The following is an 18,253-nucleotide window of genomic DNA, read 5'->3' as shown; positions in this document are numbered from 1 at the left end:
AAATTAATGCCATTAAAACAGTTATAATAAAATAATCTTTATAGGCGATGACTTAAGCCTACGGAATAATACCAAGCAAAACTGCTCGACCCCTGCTTGACCTGAACCTGAGATCTTATGTTCTTAATACCAGTATACCTGAACGACACCAGAATCTTATTTTAATAAAAGAGATGCTTACGCTCGGAATTAATACCAGCACTGCTTACGACCCCTGCTTGACGTGAACATGAGATCTTATGTTCTTAATACCAATATACCTGAACGACACCAGAATCTTATTTTGATAAAAGATCACCTTCAGCATTTTTGAGAATTTTTAGAATTTCCAAATATGAATGTTATTGACCAGTTACTAAAATTGAAAACATCGCTGAGCCAGAGAAGCGGATGGTTAGAAAAATAGAAAAAAACGATCTATAAAATCAACTCGCTTAATTCTGCCATTCTCTTTAACAGTATTTGCCTAGAAGAGGGTCTTTCACCAAAATATATTATTGTAATTATTATATTATTCAAAGATTGCAAAACAACCCCCCCTGCTTTAGTTCTGGTTAAAGCCTTCATTGGAAATAGATTCCTAAATGTGGATATAAGGAACCACTACATTTTTCTTGCTCCCCCCCTTCCCCCGCAAAACCCCCCCCCCCCCCCCGCCCCTCGGGGGAACAACAAAACTCCCCAGATAGACTGCAGGAACCAGGAACAAGTTTTCGCTTCCGAGAGGAACATCATAAGTTCTGGGGAACATTTTCATCAACTTTTCCTTCTGTCGGAATCATACTTGAAGGAAATGCGGTGTATGTCCTGGTTATTGATATATGTATATATATATTTAATATATATTATAATAGAAATATATATATATAATATATATATATATAATGTATACCATATATAAATAATTAATTGGTATATAATAGGTATATATGTTATAATGGTATATATATATATATATAGTATATATATTATTCATATATTATATAGATACATACATAGATATATTATATATATATAATATATAATACAATAAGATCAATTACCCTATATACCTATATTACCTCTATATATATTACCTATATTATAATTATATTAGATTTATATATATTATTATATATATATAAGATACATATTATATATTATACTTAACTAATATATTATCATACATATTAACCATATCTGATATATGTATATATTATATATATATATATATTAATAATTTAACATATATATTTATATATTAGCTTTGATGATGAATAATAGTGCCAAGACTAGGAAGAACATTCTTTAATATTACGAGCTTTCGAGGTTTAAAACCTCATCTTCAGGCTGAAAAAATGGCAAGGATGAGAAATCACTAAAAATTACATTAAAATGAATTGTCTGATTAAAAGCTTCAGTAAAAACATAAAATAAAAACGAACATCACATACAAACTAAAAAAATTAAAAATTAATTACGAAAAAACTAAAACAAAACGCAAGTCATACAAAACTGAAATAAAAATGAAAATAATATGAAAGGTAAACAAACTACACTCAAAAAATAAATGGCTAACGACCCACTTTGTGTACCTACTATGAAACTATATGATAGCTAGTTGAATACCGGACGAGTTGTTGTTCAATTCCGGTTTCATTTTCTTAATAGTTTCAGATTTGTTTTTACTAACCATTTTACTGTAGGATCACTTTTGAGGGAGAAGCCTGCTCTTCCAGTGGACCTTAATTCGAGTGTCGTTTACTTTTTTTTGTTTACCTGTTCGCAGTGTGGTCTGCGATACGTGGGATCCAGTTCCCGCTGGCTTAGACCACAGAATTTTGGAACACAGAGGTCTTTGCCGTTAGAACTAGGTTTCCTCTTTCTAAACCACCATTTTCTGCCATAAGGGATCACAGTTTAGCACAGGGACCATCCTTTCACTCACCTAGATTTTAGAGTACTGTCTTTTTGCTCAAATAGACTGGACCTTTTAATTTCAGAGTCGCTGTTTATTAAGAAAATGAAACCGGAATTGAACAACAACTCGTCCGGTATACAACTAGCTATCATATAGTTTCATACTATTTAAGGGGTCTATGGTAGGTACACAAAGTGGGTCGTTAGCCATTTTATTTTTTAGAGTGTAGTTTGTTTACCTTTCATATTATTTTCATTTTTATTTCTGTTTTTGTATGACTTGCGTTTTTGTTTAGTTTTTTCGTAATTTTTAATTTTTAGTTTGTATATGATGTTCATTTTATTTTATGTTTTACTGAAGCTTTTAATCAGACAATTCATTTTAATGTAATTTTTAGTGATTTCTCATCCTTGTCATTTTTTCAGTCTGAAGATGAGGTTTTAAACCTCGAAAGCTCGTAATATTAAAGAATGTTCTTCCTAGTCTTGGCACTATTATTCATCATCAAGCTAAGATTTCCAAGTAGCCGCCCAATTACTGAGACTATTTATATATTTAAATATATATATATATATATATATATATATATATATATATATATATATATATACATATAGTATATATATACATATAGTATATATATATATATATATATATATATATATATATATATATATATAGCCGAGTTTGAAACTGTCCATGATTACCAAGAAGAGCAGAGAAGAAAAGTATATTGCTAAAGGACCTTATTTTCAGTGTAATACAAATCCAGCTTACTCTTACTAGATCTACTTTTTTTTCCTTAATTTTAATACTGTTCCCGTTTTTCGACTCCAGTAACTGAATCTCATCTTTAATTATTGCTAATACTGAGCCCCTCCCCCAACCCTATTTCTCTCTCTCTCTCTCTCTCTCTCTCTCTTCTCTCTCTCTCTCTCTCTCTCATTTTGTTGATTTGTTGAGATAATTTTAGTGAAAGTAGGATAATGCATCTCTACACTTATTATAACAGATTTGTTATGAACTCTGTCATGTTTATATATGCATATATATGCGTTATGTTATAATCGCAACTGCTTTTTATTTCAACGTTCAACTCATCACCCAGCATTGCATAATTCTATGCCATTGCACAACTTATCTATATCTTTTTGTATCTTAATGTAGCATTTATGAATCTGAAACGTAGTCGGAACATCACCACGAAACGCTGAATCACTACCATTTCAAAATGAGCATAGTATGGAGAATGCTTAAATCACCAATCATATAACAATAATAAAAATTCGGGACATTAATGGACAAATATGATAGAAGATAAAAGTAACATAATGAAAGGAAAATGTCAATACAAGTACATGTAAGACTAAAGGAGTTATTATGATTTCAGTCTCCGGTAATGTAATCGGCTTTGTTAATATCGAAACATGAGACCCTTAATTAATAGCATTACGACCCATTCAGGAACCATACGTAAAGAGGCCTGTGACGGCATTCCCCTTCTCTCCTCGTTTTGGAATTGGAATATTCCCGTCGCGTTGCCTAGCCATCACGCTAAGCCTCCCAAGAAGTACATCAACCTTCCTAATTATGAATGATTTCGTCCATCAAAATGGGCAAAAAAATTCATTAAAAAAAGTTATCTGAATGGTGGGTTTACGTTAGATCTTCTTTCAGTTCTGATTTACCAAACGCGTTATTCAAGCATGAGGAAGTTCTGAAGTTACATGATGCACTTAGTTACTTTCGTCGTTACTCCTCTTACCTTCTTATTTAGGGGCCTGAAGAGAGTCGCTGAGGAAATGTATAGTAGGAGAGTAATTTTCAAGTCTGATAATACTCGGCTAATGGCCCGTAAGTGGAGAACTCGGATGATGTAGTAGTGGCCTTCGCTAAATATATATATGATTGTTAGTCATCGAATTCTTTGGAATTATTAGCATTGCCCGCCTGTTTGTTTATTATACACAGGTCTTTATTACTTTACTTATTCTCAACATATTCGTTCATCTTTAAGTTTTAGGGCGCCATAACTGATGATACTTTATTTTTTTCTTATTTGCATTTTAAGATCAATGGCATTTTGTAAAGTTGCAGTAGTTATCTGATTCATCACTTTTTTTCACAATTATTACTTCTAATAATTACCAATAGTATCAGCATAACTATCATTAGTGTCTGTGGTACGTAATGCTGTCGTGAACTGATATACAACAAAATTCTTCGAAACAAATACTGGCATTTTCACGAAATATATTAAAACAGATCATTACGGTCGGCATTTATTAGAATTTCTCGATTACACAGTTGAAATCAATTCTGATAATGCTAACATGAGAGACTGGATTGACGATTCAGCATTATTTAACGACAATAGTCTTCAGCCTTATATTATGAAGGTAAGAAATCTGTAATGCTCATACACCTGATTTCATTACATTCTGTTTTTCTTAACCCCTCCAAGAAGGGGGGAAAGGTTACTCGAACTGAGGAACACCGAGGAAAGGTGTAAACCCCAGCTTGCAGATTATTGGACAGAAAACTTGGGTCGCTGTGGAAATCAGCCCGTACTATAGTAGATTCACATCAACCTTGTATTTGATGTCTAGGCCCGTCCCTTACGACGGAATACGTCTTTCAAAAGTATTCCTCAGGAGAGGTGGAATATACATCCTGCCCATGTGAACTCTCTTGAGAGACTAAGAGGTTCAAGCCGTTTGGCCAATCAGGAACGTCGTAAGGGACGGGCCTAGACATTAAATGCACGGTTGATGTGAATCTACTTCAGTAGATGTTCATTTTTTTCCTATTCATTTGATTTTTTGGTCTAGTGTGTCATTGGACATTACGTTGAAAGCTTTCATTGATATTTTGCGATGATAGTCCTACAAATTTATATTCCTGTGTATCACATAAACTGCTCCGTTTCAAAAATTACCTTCGTCGCTGTCCCGGTGGCTCCGATATCAAAGTTATTTCAGAGCAACAAATTTCTACCGGAGGTTTCTATTTATTTATTATTTATCTTTTTTTATGGTAGAGACTAAAGGGAATTCCTGTCGGGGGATTCAGTGACACCCGGGATAAATAGGCAGCCGGCATGGAATATGCAGATAGACTGGAAGAGGATTCCCATTCCGCATGGATAGGAATTCTTTTATTCTAAAAAGAGAGGTAAAGCGCATATAGGGATTTTCGCTTAGCTCTCTCTCTCTCTCTCTCTCTCTCTCTCTCTCTCTCTCTCTCTCTCTCTCTCTCTCTCTCTCTCATTTAACATAAAATTGAATTTGCTATGTGATTTGTTGAGGAAAAAATGCGACATGCGTAAAGATATTAATGTAATCTGTTAAAGGCAAGGATAATCCTATATATAATACACACACACACACACACACACACACACACACACACATATATATATATATATATATATATATATATATATATATATATATTATATATATATATGTATATTATATGAGAGAGAGAGAGAGAGAGAGAGGAGAGAGAGAGAGAGAGAGAGGACTACACTGGATATTCATGTTCAATTGCAAAATGAGTTAATGCACAAATGCCATATGACGAGCATTGTTCGTATCAGAATGTCTCACAAACGTCACACAATATCATGCAAAGGAAAGTTAACGAAGTGCTAGTTTTGAGATTATCATTCATAATAACTAGCATTGTAACGATTTGTGGTACTGAGGCAATTGCAAAGACACCAGATCTCACTGAAACTAGCTCATCAATCATTATCGAAGTTGTTAATATTTTAGCTTCACGACCCATTACTATTTCCATATTTGCTTCAGTCCCCTCTCATTTCTAGTTTCTTCTTTTACTGATTCCTTCCGCCATTAATGGCGACGTATCCATTATATTTTTCATGTTTCTTCACCCTCCCTCCTCTTCTCGTATTTTTGGCAACAGTCTATCTCTGTTGGAGGCTACGTAACTTGCAGAGAGAGAGAGAGAGAGAGAGAGAGAGAGAGAGAGAGAGAGAGAGAGAGAGAGAGAGAGAGTGGTTCTTCATATCACAGATCAGGAACGCCAACTGGCCCAACTTCTGTTGTGGTTCGACGTTTCAATTTAAACGTTTGCGTCTTTGTATAACGATTCATCTTAACCACCATTAGACGTTGATTGTTTGTTTGTATAGTGATTTTACGTTGCACGGAACCAGTGGTTATTCAGCAAAGGGACCAACGGCTTTACGTGACTTCTGAACCACGTCGAGAGTGAACTTCTACCACCAGAAATACACATCTCTCCCCTCTCAGTGGAATACCCGAGAATCGAACTCGCGGCCACCGAGGTGGCACGCCAACACCCTACCGACCACGCCACTGAGGCGCTTATCAGTGACGTTGATGTTGTCCAGGTTCTCTTTGTTAAAATACTGTTCATAAGCATCTCCTTTCAACGTTTTCTTCAACGTTTTTTTCAGCTTTCAAATAATACCTTGCATAGTGTGTATACATACATACATACATACATACATACATATATATATATATATATATATATATATATATATATATATATATGTGTGTGTGTGTGTGTGTGTGTGTGTGTGTATGTATTCCGTTTTGTTTACGGACACTAACGTGTTCCACAGCCTTGCTATAAACTTTAGGGATCTTCATAAAACCACTGTGAATGTCAGAACTGAGGTAGTCTCCCTAGACCTATGGAACGTTTTCTATCGATAGGCAGGTGTACATGATTCATAGCAACAATAAATAATGAGATTTATCATACTTGACTGAAATTGATACTGGAGAAAATATATGCATTGTATAATTAATGATGGTAAAGGTTTTGAATGAGCAATTGGACGAGGTATTCATTTCCTGACAATGAAACTGGAAATGAGAAGACCTGTCATTTTAACGATTTATCCCGATGCGGAGTGCTATTTTACGGTGAAAATACCACTCGTTTTAGTTCGTCTAGACGATGTGCAATTCCATACTGTTGTTTTCCAGACGAGATTTTATTATCAGTGAATGTTTATGATAGCCAGGAGAGCTTATTATCTTAGCATTTTTTATACGAACTCTTCGTTTTTATAAAAAGGAAGAGAGGACGGCATATTTATTACTTTCCCTCGGGATATTAGGTTTGCTTAAAAGTCAGTTTTAGAAAACCTTCGAGCTCGAGTTTTAACATTGTTTTCTGGTTTTAAAATTGGTTTCAAGACAAACACGTAGTAAATACGCGTTCCTTCACCAGGGGAAATCATTGTAAGGTCATAAAACGCAAAGAGAATAAAAGTACAGGATTAAGAGAAGTGGGGAGAGGGGGGGAAAAAGTAACCACAAAAAAGCTTAATAAAAGTAAAAGAAATATCAAAAGCATTATAATAAGTTGATGGAAGGATTAGAGGTTATCATCAAGAATATTGGGTGAAATTTGTTGGGAGTTTCTGAAGCAAGACGTGGGTGCATCAGAACTTGTCCTATCTCACGGGTGACAGAAACACCAGTGAGGTTCGCATTATGCTCCAATCCGTTTATTTAGAACGAAGCCATGAATGGTTTTCATTATGGTTTCTGGTTTATTGATAGTCAGCTTCCGGGCGAATATTTCTTTGTAAATGATATATGCTATAGAAGATTCACCTTATACGTTTGGCAACATGAGGCCACACAAGATGATGCAACAGTAGCTGAATAACAGAGAGAGAGAGAGAGAGAGAGAGAGAGAGAGAGAGATAGAGAGAGAAGAGAGAGAGAGAGAGAGAGAGAGAGAGAAAGAATTATGAATGTTCCTGTCAATATAAAGGGAATTTTAATTCTTTTATATAATTCCTTTTTATATTTTGTTTTGAATGAATGAATCTAAACGAGAAAGGTTTGTAATTCACCTTTTTTATCGCATGCATATATTATATATATATATATATATATCTATATATATATAATAATATTTATTATTATATTATATATATATATTATTACAATTATATATTATATAATATTATATATTAAAATTATAGGATATATATATATATTATATATTTATTATATATATATAATATATTATATTATATATATATAATATATTGTATATATAATATATATATATAAATTATATTATATAATATATAATAAATTATTTATGGGTATATATAATATAATAAATTATATATATTTATATTTTATTGTACTATATAATACAAATATAAACCATATATAGTATATATAACAGTATACATATATATACTATATGTATATATAGTAATATATATATATATGTATTATATATACTTATTATTTATTAATAAATTATATTAATATATATATATTATTCCTCCTGTGTTCAAATGTACTCTTCTGAAATCACCTGGGTCCCCTTTTCTGATTGTATCGTGTCATATCTGACGTTTCTTAGCCTTGGCTCTCTATGCAGGTGTTAGTTAATGTGTGTGTGTTTGTGAGTGTCAATTTCAAGTTATTGGCCATACTCCTTCAGTGTTTTTGTTCGATTAACCTTCAGTGTTTTTGTATATCACTTTCTGCTCAAAAAGGAAGAAGTCAGATATGATACGGTGAGACCTGGGAAGGTTCAGGTAGAATCAAGTGATGTGAAACTCACAGAGATGGCACGCAGGTGGTTAAGAATTAGAAATTGTGTGATGGATTATACACACACACAAATATTTATATGTGTGTGTATATATTATACTATATTATTATATATATATATTATTATATATTATATATTATATATTAGTATATACATTATATAATATAATATATATATATATATATCATATATATATATATACATACATACATATCTTTCTTTTACAGACATTGAAATAAAAATCTGGCGAAGAATGCTCGGGAGATGTGTATTGCGTTGTCACAGGTTTTACGTGAGGGACAGGAAATTGCAAGATGTTGGCTTTTGTCTTCCGAGTGACTCTTGAACCCAGCGGACGTGCGGCGTTCATGATTGGATAACAGGTCTTAACGGATGGCCAATCAGGTTAGCGTCTGACCCGCCCTTCACGACAACAATAGAACGTGTCAACAGATGTGTTTGCCCAGGACTCTGCAAACGCCTTCCCCTTCCTTCCTTCCTTCTCTCCTTGCTTTCTCCTCCTCCTCCTCCTCTCAAGGACACGGTACAAGGAAGTGCAGATCCTTGAGAGGGGAATGGAGGGGATGCACATTCCTCTCTCTCTCTCTCTCTCTCTCTCTCTCTTTCATCTCTCTCTATCTCTCTCCTCTCTCTCTCTCTCTCAGCATGTAAATTAATGTTCTTTCACGATACTTGAAAAATTACTACCTTAATCATTTATGTTAAAAATGTTTCTTTCTTTATATACCATGAGAGAGAGAGAGAGAGAGAGAGAGAGAGAGAGAGAGAGAGAACCAGAAAGAGAAAGAGAAAGAGCGTCATACATGATATAAATTTCTTTTCTAAGAACTATTAATATCGGAAGTCTCATTGGCAATATTTTCCATTATTTGTATGATTTAAATCGTCATACTCCAAACATGATACACGAAATTTATATATATATATATATATATATATATATATATATATATATATATATATATATATATATATATGAGTATGACCAACTTTTGACAATTAAAATAGGAATTAAATTTATTCAATTGATCTGGGAAGTGGTCTCCCTCTCTAGTTGTGTGCCAGTGCGGTCAAAATCAAAACAAGATTCTCTCTCTCTCTCTCTCTCTCTCTCTCTCTCTCTCTCTCTCTCTCTCTCCTACATCCTTTGTATGCCATTTAATACGTTGAGCACCAAGGCAGGGCCATCGTACTCTGTCTACAGCTTTAATTCTCTTAGTGGTTTCTGGGACGTTTTTTAGTTCAAGTTTTCGTTATGTTTTGTCGTGTCCTTAGTGTGACTTTTAGAACTCTGTATGTTACGAACCCTTTAATTAAGCTAAAAAAAAAAATTACTTCTGGATGAAGGTATTGCAGCAGACGTACCCAAAAGTACCATGAATAGCAGTTGCTTTTTAGGTTACTGTCTCTTTGTTTACTTATTTTTTAACAATTGGAATGTAAAGTTTTTTCAAGGTGTTATCAAGGTTTCGTCTTCATACTATCTCTTCGCATTGTCTCATTTATGGTTTTTCCTTATGTACAAGTTCAAAGAATTTATTCTTGTAATAAGGAATGGATTATAAGTAGTTGAATCTCACTGATAAAAGACAGCGTTTGGATAAACAGCTCAAGGACTCCTCGTCAAAGCGTCAACAATCCCATTCAGTTTCCACCCAGGAACTTCCGTAGCACCGCACTAAATTAATCCTTTGTCGCCCAGACCCCCTAGTAAGGGGGGAGTGCCATCACTGCACGTGGTGCATTGAGGCATTAGTTAAAGTTCTTTACAGTTTCAGCCCTTTTCATTCGTTTTATGTAGCCCCCTTCGTATTCTCTTTCTTCCATCTTGCTACCCACATTGTCCTAACAATATTCCTAGTGCAACAGCGAGGTTTCCCTCGTGTTACACCTTTCAAACCTTTCTACTCTCAGTTTCCCTTCCAGTGCTGAATGACCTCAAATTTAAGTCAAGTATATCTTACTTTTACCAGACCACTAAGCTGATTAACATCTCTCCTTGGGCTGGCCCGAAGGATTAGATATTCTTTTACGTGGCTAGGAACGAATTGGTTTCGTAGTAACGGGACATACAGCTTATTGTGGGATCCGAACCACATTACATCGAGAAATGAATTTCTATCTATCACCAGAAATAAATTCCTCTGATTCCGTGTTGACCGAGCGGAGCATCGAACTTTGGACCACCAGACTGATAGGCGAGTACGAAAACCGCTCGTCGACGAGGAACTAAATGACCTCAAATGTCCCAGGTCTTGGTCTTTGGCCTAGATTCTATATTGCATTCCGTTCGTCGCTCAGAAGAGAAAGTCACCTGCTTGTTTACACCTGGACGACAGACGATGGCGAAAAGAAAAGTTTTAATTGCGCGCCAAAACTCGTCGTTGGACTCCTACAATGGGCCAGGACTGAACAGAACTCCAGTGTTGTGATTAATGGAAGTTTCACTGGCGGACGGATGATTACAGAAGTGGTAATTTATATCCATTGTCTGCAGATTTGGTGCTGAAACAGGTCGGTTTTGACGGCTTGTGTTGTCTGGGACTTGTCAGACTGTGTCCTTGGATGTGTACAAGGCGACAGAACCTTTTTCTTTTCTTGGACATTTCAGATTTAATCGATTCAATGTCTTTATTGCTTTACTAGGTCTGTTTTCACTACATCTTTCAGCCACACATCGGTAAAAGAGGAAATAAATGGAATTGAAAAGACGATTTATCAAAATTCTATATTTTCCATCAGCAGTAATTGTTATAAAAAAAAAAAATTAGCAACGTTCGTCACAGGCAGACTCGTCACTAGATGATTTTAAGGCCAAAATCCCTTGAGGACAAAATCCTCATAGCTCGAGATTCCCAAGACAGGACAAAAACATCGAATGGACATTTCTTTTATTTTTCTTCCTAATAATTTTGCATATTGAATACGGAACATTAAAAAGTAGTCCAATTTAAATACGAGCAATCCCATATGGAAAACCATTTTCCTTCATGAGACATAATGTGATTATTGGTATTGTTTTTTATAATGATGAAAACAATGATAATAATATGACCAGATAATAATGAAGGTTAAAGAATAATCTTATATGAAGGCAATAACTATTATTATTATTATTATTATTATTATTATTATTATTATTATTATTATTATTATTATTATTATTATTATTATTATTATTATTATTATTATTATTATTATTATTATTGTGCCATAAAAATTCAAAATTCAATAGCAGAGTATATCACTATGTTAAACAAACATAGACTTTCGAACACTGTTCTCAGTGTTGACGTTAAAAAGTTAAGTGAGAAGGGGGTAGTTTCCTTATGAAGAGCATCTAAAAAGGTGGGCGGGGCAAGAAGATAACTGCCCATCACCGTAGCGCTGGTTCTGATGTTGTTAAGTTATTCCAAAAACAACAGGCAGCTGCGCCAACCTCCTTGATCTTCGAACTTGCGATGTTGCTCCTGCTTGCACTGCATGGTAGCCATAGTCGGAAACATCCACAGGGACGTCGGCTATCTGGAAAGAGAGAGAGGGGGGGGATCAAGAGGAGGCAGAACGTCTGGGTTCACACGGTCAACGTAAGTTTTGAAATAAAAATCTTTTAGGTACTGTTTGGCAATGAACAAATTGATAAAAGAGTTTTCATTTGTAAATGACTTATCTTCAAAAGATATTCCCGTGTTTATAGCGGCTCCTTAAAGTAATCTCCTCCCGTGAGAAACGCCACTTTTAAAAATAGTTCGTGCACCATCCCAATTAATTCATGTTTTCTAAATCAAAACATAAGCCACCAAAGCGCTGCCCTGTGCATGAAGATCATAGGACCTTCTGTGTTCCCTTAACCTTACATACAGTCCCCTACCACTCTCCCCGCAGTAACAACCATTGCAATCATGCAAGGAACCTTGTAAACACCGTTGTTTCTCTTGGTACTATTATTGTTCATTGGAATAATAGTCCATGAGCCAGGAAGATTTGACTACCATATTGGGGGACTAATAACCACTATGTTTTTCAGTAAGCTTGGTATATGGGTTGTATGAAAATATGTGATGGACATTGCAGAAGCCCAGCTTAATAGCATTTTGGCGGCCATCTTTAAAGATGGCTGCCCTAACCAATATATTATTATGCATCTCCAAAGAATGCTTCTTGTTCACTTTTAATTCAGTAGAAACAATGCCTAATTGTTATAAATTTGTTGTATATAACATAATGCATCAAATGGCATACTATTGGGTGGTTATCTGTTATTTATTTGTTTATATCCAGTAAAATATTGTGAAACATGTGATTTTTCTCTCATTTTTTTCATTATATTGTGCGAATAGTTCCATTTTCATTATATTTTTTTCATGTTTTGCTTATATTCAACCTCTGAATATTGTTATTTGTTGAAATATCAAATGGTCACCATGTATTTCTCTGTACACAGCTTTGTCAAATTAAAAACTAGCGTCATATACATTTATACGTATATTGATATGTATATATACCATTACCTATATATTTAAGTCATTCATTTTGTTCAAATTTGCTCACTTATTCAATGCTTTGTCTTTTTTTGTGTTTTGAGAGAATTTAGAAAAGAATTAATAAATATTTATAATTATTGACACATTTAATATGATGGCGATATAATATTTGAACGGCCCCTAAATATTTGTTTCAGGTTTGACTTATTTGGCTACCAAAATGGCTGATGAAGAAGTTACAACAAAGCGACCAAGAATGGACCCTAAGAGCTGTGTTATATGTAGGAAAGTGTCCACACTGAATGAACTAAGTAGTCCTCAAGATGAAGCCTCATGGATTACCCTACGTGGAGCTGCAGAAATAAGAAACTTTGAAACAATACTTAGCTTGGCACAAGAATTCCCAAAAGCTTTATCAAGTGTACTATATCACAGAGAATGCAGATCTAATTTCACTCATAAAAAGGCCCTGGATAAGCTAAGAAACCAAGAAAGTTTGGAACTCAAAGAAGATGATGCCTTCATGCCTAGGCAATCATCCCGACAAGGCCCTGCCCCTCAATCTACAGTGTATGATAAGGTGTGCATATTCTGTTTGAAAACATCAAAATATGTGAAACATACAAATACCAGGGAGCCATTAAAACCAGCAGTTGAGCTAAGAGCTGATAAAAGGATTAGGGACATTGCCACTCAACGTATGGATGAAAGAATCCTTGCTATCACATCAAGAGACATTGTTGCAGCAGAAGCACACTATCATAAATCCTGTTACAAAGGCTACACTCGTACTAAACCTGAAAAGAGTGATGACAACCAGCAGGAAGAGGATTCTTACCAGAAAGTGGAGAAAGCAGCTATGAAAATGTTGAGTGAATTTATTCGTAATGATTTTTTCAATAAACCACGAATTCTTCCCTTAACTGAGCTCACATCAAAGGTTATAACCTTCATGAACCAGAAAGGAATATATGAAGTTACGGATGCCACAAAGAACCATCTACGCCGTAAACTTAAGGCTGAGTTTGGAGAGGCATTACATTTCTTCATCATATCTCGCCTGGTCTATCTGAGACATGACAATTTGTCGTACGAATCAGTCATTAATGAAAATGTACTGTTAAAGAACAAACTTCAGGCATATACCCAAAATGATGACTTTGATTGTTTAATAGTCAAGATTGCCCAGTTTTTACGCCATGAAATAAAATGTGAAATCCCAGAACAAACATGGCCTCCACACCCTCAAGAACTTAGTGAAGGATATTTGCCCATACCAGACAATCTCATGAAGTTTCTCTGCATCTTACTTTGTGGAAAAGAACAGGCACCCACCTTGCGTGTTAATAGGTTGTCATGGTCTATTGCTCAAGACATTATCTCTGGTGTGACTGTATGTAAGGTGCTTACACCCAAGCATGTCCTGCTTCCTTTGATTGTAAAAACACTTACAGGAAATGTTGAGCTGATTAAAACACTGAATCGATTGGGACATTCATGTTTATATTCAGTTTTAGAAGAGATTGACACTGCACTCTGTCTTGAAAAGCTAGAGAACACAAATAACAATAGGCTCCCATTACCCCATTACCTTCAGATATCCATCCTGGTGTTCCTACAGTGCTAGCATTTGATAACATTGACAGACAAGAGGAGATACTCAGTGGAGCAGGAACTTCACATCGTGTGAATGGAATAATTGTACAGGCCAAATCGATGACATGTGCCTCACCTAAACCACAATTATCCATCAGCAAATAGGACAAGAAGAGAGCAATCAGATCCTCTGACATACCACTTCCAGTGTATACTGCAGGCAAAAGGAATGATCCAGCACCAGTAACACCAGCTGACCTTTCTGAAGTATTAAAGGATGCTGCTTGGAGGGCACAGCAGAGAAATATTCTATTTATAATAGAGCGGGCACAGGACCCAACAAATCAGATGGACAGGCTTCAACATTTTAACCAGAGACAATATTCCAGTTGCATCTGACACAGTTGGGTACCTACCAACAATAAATGCCCCTGCAACAGAAATGACAACTGTACAGGAAATCCTCCATCAATCCATCACTATTCAGTCATCACTCCACCTAGACAGCATAGCAGTTGTCCTGGATCAAGCTTTGTTTGCTAAGGCAACAGAAATTGCATGGAAGTACCCAGAAAAATATGGAAAGATTGTATTAATGATGGGGAATTTCCACACAATATGCAATTTTATGTTTACAATTGGAAAAATGTATAGTGATGCAGGACTACGGGATTTAGCTGTGGAATCTGGAGTTATTGCTGAGGGATCTATTAACAAAGTGCTAGAAGGAAAACAATACAACAGAGCAGTACGTTTTCATAAGCTCATGTATGAAGCCTTAATGAGGCTTGCCTGGCATGCATTTCAGGAATGGCTAGAAGATAAACACCCTGATGCTCTACCATGTTTATCTGAAGCTAAAGGTGTACTAAATGAACTGCATCAGAACATTCATTTGTGCTTCAATTTATCATGATGTATTGGAAAACAACTCTTGCAAAAGAGTCTTGCAGCTGTTCCATGAATAGATGTGTGACATGAAAAACAAGGGTCCGTTGGCATCATACTGGATGACATACACAGAAATGGTTGAGACACTTCTTGGGCTCTTGCAAGCTGACAGGGAAGGTGACTGGCTGCTTCATATAGCATGCATTCGTGAGGTAATTCCTTGGTGTTTTGCGATGGACAAAACCAACTATGCCAGATATCTCCCTGTGTACTATGCACAGATGACTCATTTGAAGGAGAATTTTCCACAGTTGTATGCTCATTTTCTTAATGGTGGATTTTCAGTACAACTCAGTTCAACTAATCCATTTGCACGCATTGCAGTAGACCAAACTACTGAAGAAACTGTCAACAAGGACACCCAAACTGCTGGTGGTACACGTGGATTTAGTCTTAAACCTGGTACTGTGTCTCGCTATTATTTAACAGCAGAACACCGAGCTGCTGCTGTGAGGCAGTTACGGGAAAGAATATCCATCCATTGTTCAAGTCTAAGTCATCCAGACCTTGAATTAACTCGCATTATGAGAGATGAAGCTGACGTATCATCTGCTTGAAAATAACTGGATCAATCCTTTCCAGCAAGACCCCTTAGATGTAGTCAGCCTTTCCACTGGAGCAGCTGCGCCCCCAGAGGTCTCCCAGGATTTATTGTCAGCAAAACAAAAGGGAGAGGAAGCGTACCTAAAGTTTCAAGTACAGCGTCTACAGCAGGGGGAGGGATTCTATGATACCATAAACAGACTGAACCTGAAAACCTTCCACAACATGAAGAAAGGAAGAACTATCAAGGGAACAAAGACTGAAGTAATGCTCAAGGCAGATCGCCGGGTTTTTGGTAACATGCTTCTGATAGCACAGAACCGTAAGTTGGACGTGTTAGATGTTTTCAGTCACCCTCTTGGTCCTCTACCTTGGGCACTAGCTAATGCTGATGGCACTATGAAGAAAACCAATAAGGCTGTTTTGGGGAAGCGTTTGGAAGGAAAAGTACATCCAGCAGAAGAAATAAGTGAGCCTCATGCTACAATTATTGATGCCATGGCTCTCATTCAAAAGACCCAAGGAGAGAATCATACTTTTGATGAGTTATCAGATAAAGTGCATAGCCAGATTCTTTATGCAAGCCAAAAAAGTAAAAGAATTGATATAGTGTTTGATATCTATAGAGACTAATCAATCAAGACTGCTGAACGGGAAAGCCGTGGACATGGTTCACAGATGGGTATAGCATTTAAGCAGATTAGACCAGGCCATAAGATAAAGAATTGGAGGAGGCTGCTCACTTGTACAGAAAGCAAGAACAACCTGACTGCATTCCTGGCTGAAAGCTGGAAAGATCCAGAGAAAAGAGTGAAACTTGGAGAGAAAGTCATGTTTGTAACATTTGGAAACAAATGTCTGAAACTCACCCAGAATGACTGTCAAATAGTTGAAGAACTGGCATCAAGTCAAGAAGAAGCTGATACTCGTTTGCTTCTACATGCTAAGCATGCAGGAGAAGAATTCAACTCACTGCTATTAATATCAGATGACACAGATGTTTTAATCATTTGTCTTGCTCTAAACCATCTGATAAAGAGTCAAATATTCATAAGAAGGGGCACTAAACTGCGCATCAGACTGGTCGACGCCAGCAAATTGAGTAATGCTATTGGGGATGGTGTGAGAACTGCGTTATTGGGCCTTCATGCATGGACTGGATGCGACACTATTAGTGCATTGGCTGGACAAGGCAAGCTGAAGGCATTAAAACTAATTATTCAAAACCAGAAATATCAATTGGCTTCCTCTGAACTTGGTTCAAGTTGGCAGCTTTCTGGTGCAATATTTGAACTCACTGAAGAATTCACATGTAAATTGTATTCGCGCAACACAAAGTGTCTGAGAGTTAATCAACTAAGGTACGAAATGTTTCAGAGCCGCCAAGGGGATGTTGAATCAGGCCAGTTACCACCTTGCCAGAACACTTTGTACCAGCACACACTTCGTGCTAATTACCAGTCAGCCATTTGGAGGAATAGCCTTGAAAACTTCCCTTGTATTCCAAATCCAAATGATGGCCATGGATGGACAATGAGTGAAGGGAATCTGCTGATTCAGTGGATGACGCCTATGCCAGCCTCAGAAGTTGTCCTCAGTTTAATGTCCTGCAAATGTTCCAGACAGTGTCAACCAGCAAACTGCTCATGCATTATAAATGGACTTAAATGCACAGCAGCCTGTAAGCTTACAGGATGTTCCAACATGGTTGATGAAGAAGAAGAAATGGAACTAGATTCTGAGGATTCCGAAAGTGATGAGGACTGAATATCAAATTGTGGATCAGGTACAAAAAGAGAACACCCATTTCATCATATGTAATGTGTTTTTAATATGCCATAATAAGTTTATAGAATGTTGAATTTTACTCAAAACATAAAACAATTTACTAGGGACAGTATGTTTGCCATAATATATACAAGTATATATATAATTCAATGTCGTAGATGGAGGGGAATATCTGAATCAGATTGCACATGTCATTTGTATGTAAATATTTCATGTGGATTAGCAGATATTTTTTCAAGGAGGTACTTAATAAGGCTAAGAGTCAGGTAATACTTACGTAAGAACTAAACTTATGGACAAATACAAGGAAAATAAAAAAAAAGTTTAAAAAATGCAAAAATTTGTGATTTTTTCTCATATTTTTTATGATTTAAAA

At 35.8% G+C, this 18,253-nt stretch overlaps 1 protein-coding gene across 1 annotated transcript in view; it reads left to right on the top strand.

Moving 5' to 3' along the window:
* The window catches only part of LOC135198419 (uncharacterized), a 422,470-nt gene that overhangs the window by 335,150 nt on the left and 69,067 nt on the right, over positions 1–18,253 (top strand). The window lies entirely within an intron of this gene.

This window comes from Macrobrachium nipponense, chromosome 22 (genome assembly GCF_015104395.2).
Source record: "Macrobrachium nipponense isolate FS-2020 chromosome 22, ASM1510439v2, whole genome shotgun sequence".
NCBI classification, from domain to species: domain Eukaryota; kingdom Metazoa; phylum Arthropoda; class Malacostraca; order Decapoda; family Palaemonidae; genus Macrobrachium; species Macrobrachium nipponense.
The sequence above is the reverse complement of the archived record's forward strand: the minus strand, read 5'-3'. Positions and strand labels throughout refer to the sequence as shown.